Raw genomic sequence first — 6404 nt, 5'->3', positions numbered from 1 at the left:
ACTGCATTAATCACTTAAGTAGGGACTTCCTGGCAGATTAAAACTCTGTGCCCGACCGAGACTCGAACTCGGGACCTTTGCCTTTCGCGGGCAAGTGCTCTACCATCTGAGCTACCGAAGCACGACTCACGGTCGGTGCTCACAGCTTTACTTCTGCCAGGAAGTTTCATATCAGCGCACACTCCGCTGCAGAGTGAAAATCTCATTCTGGAAACGTCCCCCAGGCTGTGGCTAAGCCATGTCTCCGCAATATCCTTTCTTTCAGGAGTGCTAGTTCTGCAAGGTTCGCAGGAGAGCTTCTGTAAAGTTTGGAAGGTAGGAGACGAGGTACTGGCAGAAGTAAAGCTGTGAGTACCTGGCGTGAGTCGTGCTTCGGTAGCTCAGATGGTAGAGCACTTGCCCCCGAAAGGCAAAGGTCCCGAGTTCGAGTCTCAGTCGGGCACACAGTTTTAATCTGCCAGGAAGTTTCATATCAGTGCACACTCCGCTGCAGAGTGAAAATCTCATTCTGGGCACTTAAGTAGGTTTCGTTTTCAATTATAAGTTTGTGTCAAGCCATCGTATTTTATCCTTACTCATTCACCTAGAAAGGGTTCTATCCCAGGTGCTACGATGAATCTGAATATCCTGTTTTAATGAACTCAAAAGGCAATTCCTCAATAAAAATTAACAAACTTTGTGGAGTTGTTAAGTACATAATTATTTAGTGAGCCTAAGTTTTGAAATGCTCCACGTAGTTTTCGTGAATGGACAGTTAAAGTTTCATTAAAGTGCAATTACCAACGTAAGTTTTAAAATATTTAGTTCAAATATTTTTTATTATTGAAAAAAATAATGTTTACTGTTTCGTGTGTTATGTAGTTAAAAGTGTTTCCCTTAATGTGTTCAGCCATAATTTGAATCTACCGATAAATTAGTTTCTGGATCCCTATGCTAATAGTCGATCCAGATTTGAATGTCATATTACTATACAGCAAACAAGAACAAGCAACTGGCTACAGATATTCAAACTATGCTAGATCCAAATTTCAAAAGTTCCACTTGAACTAATTAATAAAGGGATGTGAATGTTCCTTGAGAATGCAAATAATAATCAGTATGAAAGATACTACTACATCAGAAATATTTCAATAGCAGTAGTTTCCTATTATTAAACTTACAAAAGAACCTCTTGTCCAAGTCAGTAACGCTCCAACTTTAGTAATCATTTACCCGTAATTATCATTATGTTCGTAGAGTAATGTACAGATAGTGTTATTGAGAGCCAGTAGTTGCCTAAACGCATTAACACTCCTCCTGTGTAGTTCAAGTCAAATCATTGGTTCATTACTTGCTAAATTGTATCTTCTCAACAAAACAGAAGTTCAGTATCAAGTAAAATTATTCCAAGTAGTTGCCTTTCTTTCTGAACCATGCTAATACTGGGTGCAGCTTTGCCTAATTAGGCTGGCGACAGTTTCCTTTCACTTAATTACAATTTACTTGATTACTAATAGCACTTGGTTCGATTCCCCTTTACCTTTAATCTTTAGGGAAACAAAATTAGTTCGATGCCTTACTATTACATACCGTCACGGTGACAAAATGAAAATCCTTTCGCAGGAATAACGATATCGGAATAAAAAATTATTCAATAGTAGCAGGTGGTGTTATAAAGTGTGCTGGTTTTGGAATTAAGAACCGATTCTTTTGATTCTGTACTTCATTTACGACGTAAATGTAAACCTTTGTGTTCTAATGGTTCGTATTTATTTTTAAAATTCACTTGGTTATTGCAAATGTGATTGTACAGCACAAATAATATGGGCAGACACTGACCTCGCCAGCAAATAAACTACTTCTATGGTAACGTTGTTTACTGTTCCCTGCGAGATTGGTTGTGGTGGTTCGCCAAATTATCGGAATGCTTGGTTTCGGTGGCCACCCCCAAAACCCGCCATCAGGATGACCAGTTTCGGTGTGTGTTTCCATCTAACCCCTGTAACTCTCACGCTAACCGCTAGGTGGCTAACGGCGGAATACAAACCACACCCCTTGTACTAACAAGGGAACCTCCCCATCGCACCCCCCTCAGATTTAGTTATAAGTTGGCACAGCGGATAGGCCTTGAAAAACCGAACACAGATCAATCGAGAAAACAGGAAGAAGTTGTGTGGAACTATGAAAAAATAAGCAAAATATACAAACTGAGTAGTCCATGGGCAAGATAGGCAACAAAAAGGAAAGAACAAGCTCAGGGGTGCCGTGGTCTCGTGGTTAGGGTGAGCAGCTGCGGAACGAGAGGTCCTTGGTTCAAGACTTCCCTAGAGTGAAAAGTTTAACTTTTCAATTTTCAGTTTATGTGACAAACGCTTATGTTTTCATCATGTGACAAACGCTTATGTTTTCATCACTTTTTTGGGAGTGATTATCACATCCACAAGAAAACCTAAATCGGGCAAGGTAAAAGAATCTCTTTACCCATTCGCAAAGTGTACAAGTTAGGTGAGTCGGCAACATATTCTTGTCATATGACGCACATGCCGTCGCCAGTGTCGTATAGAATATATCAGACGTGTTTTCCTGTGGAGGAATCGGTTGACCTATGACCTTGCGATCAAATGTTTTCGGTTCGCATTGGAGAGGCACGTCCTTTTGTCTACTAATCGCACTGTTTTGCGGTGCGGTCGCAAAACACAGACATTAAACTTATTACAGTGAACAGAGACGGCAATGAACGAACGGACAGATCGTAACTTTGCGAAAATAACGTAAGTAAGAATTTTCACCCGAGGAAAGACTTCAACCATGGACCTCTCATTCCGCAGCTGCTCACGCTAACCACGAGACCACGGCGCTCCTTAGCTCGCGCTATCCTTGATGTTGCTTATCTTGGACATGGACTACTCAGTTTGTATATTTTGCTGATTTTTTTCATACTTCCACATAACTTCTTCCTGTTTTCTCGATTGATCTGTGTTCAGTCTTTCAAGGCCTATCCACTGTGCCAACTTATAACTAAATCTGAAGGGGGTGCGATGGGGAGGTTCCCTTGTAAGGTAAAATGTCCATTAAGTGATAGTGAAAGGCACACCTGCCATGGATACTCACCGGACTCGAGCATTCCCAATGGTGAGAGGCAAGGGGACTCATCGATATCAAGCATCTCTTTGGGAACAGAAAACAATTACATCCACGTCGTTGTTGCTGGTTAACGCTAGACGTGGTTTCTGATCAGAGACTGAAACGGCTAACCGTACTGTAGTGTACAATAAAATTTGCAGCACTAAAGTAAATTTCGAAGATAAATATCTACGGTCAGAACACAAGGTTTACATTGCATCGTAAATGAAATGTAGAATCAAATGCGTCGGTACTTCATGGCAAAAACAGGCATACTTGATATTTGTCGATTGCAGCCTACCTAGCAAGAATGGAAAATAATGCTGCGAGTAAATCTTACATATTTTTGTCGTAGAAAATGTTGTGGGAAGGCTAACCAAAGACTGCGTTTTATTGGCAGCACACTTAAAAAATGCACAGATCTACTGAAGAGACTGCCTACACTACGCTTGTCCGTCCTCTCTTAGACTACCGCTGCGCGGTGTGGGATCCTTACCAGATAGGACTGACGGAGTACATCGAAAAAGTTCAAAGAAAGGCAGCACGTCTTGTATTATCGCGAAATAGGGGATAAAGTGTCACTGAAATGATACAGGATTTAGGATGGTTATCATTAAAACAAAGGCGTTTTTCTTTGCGGCTGAATCTTCTCACGAAATTTCAGTCACCAATTTTCTCCTCCGAATGCGAATATTTTGTTGACGCCGACCAACATAGGGAGAAACGATCGTGATAATAAAATAGGGGAAATCAGAGCTCGCAAGGAAAGATACAGGTGTTCGTTTTTTCCGCGCGCTGTACGAGATTGGAATAATAGAGAATTATTGTGAAGATGGTTCGATGAACCCTCTGCCAGGCACTTAAATGTGATTTGCAGAGTATCCACGTACATGTAGAATCCGAATATGCAATAAAAACTGGAGTTCCCAGTAGTTAATACAAAGTTGACCCCGCCCACGCTGGTGGGGTCGTTGGGAGGTGGCCAGATGCGGCCCTTACTATACATGCGTCGTTTTTGAGTTATTTAGTTGTCTGAAGATAAAACAAACACCCTATATACGGTCAGACAACAGATCTGAAATCGTAGTATACCAAACGAAATGTGGAATTTTTCAAGCAGCAGCATGGGATCATGAACGCTGTCGAGGGTTGACGTACGAAACTAAACTCCTCAATGTATCGAAAAGATCCAAACGTATACTTTTTGATAAATAAACTGAAGGATGAAGCAGTAAACGCCATATTTGAAATTAAAATAAAATATTACATTGGCCTGCCTCTTCAAGGGGGAAAAAAAAAGATTCATGCATCTTGACAAAGCGTTAAAAGACACTAAAAGAATATGTAACAACTCGGGAGATTTAATACATTTAAAATCTCTGGTTTTTTAAAACAATTAAGTGAGAAAATAAAAAATTATAAAATAGGACAATAAGTTTGATAATAAAAATGTCGCGTGACGAGGACCTCCCGTCGGGCAGACCGTTCGCCTGGTGCAAGCCTTTCGATTTGACGCCACTCCGGCGACTTGTACGTCGATGCGGATGAAATAATGATGATTAGGACAACACAACACCCAGTCCCTGAGCGGGGAAAATCTCCGACCCAGCCAGGAATCGAACCCGGGCCCTTAGGATTGACAATCAGTCGCACTGACTACTTTTTTGTTTGTTTTTCATTTTGTTCGTTATTGATCTTTGTGTTTGGTCGTTGCGGACGTCGCAAGACATCCTGTTCAAGTTCGGTGGTTGATCCTTCCACTCAGTTTTTTTATTACAGAGGCCAACCGTTCTCTGACCGAACACGTTGAGCTACCGTGCCGGCATCCACTCAGCTACCGGGGGCGGACAATAAGTTTGATCATTTGCTGCAGTAACGTTGTAGAAAGAAAAAAAGGTAAAAATAAATAAACAAATTTTAAGACTTGCCTATGTACTATTTGCAGTCACTCACAAGCCTGGATAAAATATGAAGGTATGATGTTAGTAGTAAAACAACGGGAAAGACCACGGATTGCGGTTGAAAACACCACGATGACGTCACGGATCGCAAAGTTCACAACCTCGCCGGTAATGCCTGAGAAGTCACTAACCGTGTGAGATTTGTTGTTGAAGACAGCTACTGCTAGCCTGTGAACGCGTCCCTTTACTTGTCTGCATTGTTACGGGTCGGGCAGCAAGTCATCCACTTGAGCTGGCCGTCAAAGCGAACAACTGCAAAGAATCTTCTGTCATGAACAGATTGCAATTTCTAGAATTCCTCGCCCGTTTCGAGACCCCTGGCATTCACGCTACTTTGTTCTTTCAAAGTCAGTCGAGAAATATGGAAATTCTTGTACTTAAAAATAAACGTAAAAACCACTCACAGATTGGCCCTTAACGCCTGTTCCGACTGGCCAGCTGTTGACTACAAGGCTGTTCGAGGAGTGATCTATGACCGTGGGACATGCGATCGGCTTGTCGTTAGACCCTCCTACCGTTATTGCCAGTAGATGAATCTTGATGTTATCGCTGCTTTGTTTATCCAAGTATTTCCTCATTTGGGCTCACGAGGCTATGTGGACGACATTCCAGATCTCCCTGCCTTAGAAAAACACAAGGAGCTACTGGGAATCGAACCCGGGTCTTTCTGGATCGAAGACAGCGATGCACAGTATTCAGCCATAGTAAAGGATACAGCACTCAGTCGCAAATAATGCATATCCAGTTTCGGTCACTGTGTGGCCATCTTCAGTGCAGAAAAGTTAAAACATTAAAACCAATATTATTTGCGCATAGTCGCAAGTGGAATATTCATGGTAAAGGCTGAGTTGTCATGATTAGTCCAGTTAGGAATACGTGCATATAAAAGTGATTTTAATGCTTTAACTTACGTTTACTGCACCGAAAATGGTCACACAGTAACCAAAACCAGGATATTCAATAAAAAATTTTTGCGAATGATTTATGTAGGCAACGGCCTTGCTGCAGTGGATACACCGGTTCCCGTGAGATTACCGAAGTTAAGCGCTGTCGGGCGTGGTCGGCACTTGGATGGGTGTCCATCCAGGCTGCCATGTGCTGTTGCCATTTTTCGGGGTGCAATCAGCCTCGTGATGCCAGTTGAGGAGCTACTCGACCGAATAGTAGCGGCTTCTGTCAAGAACCATCTTACGACCGGGAGAGAGCTGTGCTGACCCCATGCCCCTCCTATCCGCATCCTCCTCCGAGGATGACACGGCGGTCGGATGGTCCCGGTAGCCCATTGGTGGCCTGAAGACGGAGTGAATGATTTATGTATCCTTTACTACTTGTGATTCCGGT

General features: G+C 42.3%; 1 pseudogene; it reads left to right on the top strand.

The window, feature by feature from the left end:
* The first annotated feature begins 6052 nt into the window (after window positions 1–6052).
* Window positions 6053–6170, top strand: LOC124712768 (annotated as a pseudogene).
* Window positions 6171–6404: the final 234 nt, after the last annotated feature.

The sequence above is a fragment of the Schistocerca piceifrons genome, chromosome 8 (genome assembly GCF_021461385.2).
Source record: "Schistocerca piceifrons isolate TAMUIC-IGC-003096 chromosome 8, iqSchPice1.1, whole genome shotgun sequence".
In the NCBI taxonomy this organism is placed as follows: domain Eukaryota; kingdom Metazoa; phylum Arthropoda; class Insecta; order Orthoptera; family Acrididae; genus Schistocerca; species Schistocerca piceifrons.
This window is presented reverse-complemented; position numbering and strand designations above follow the sequence as displayed.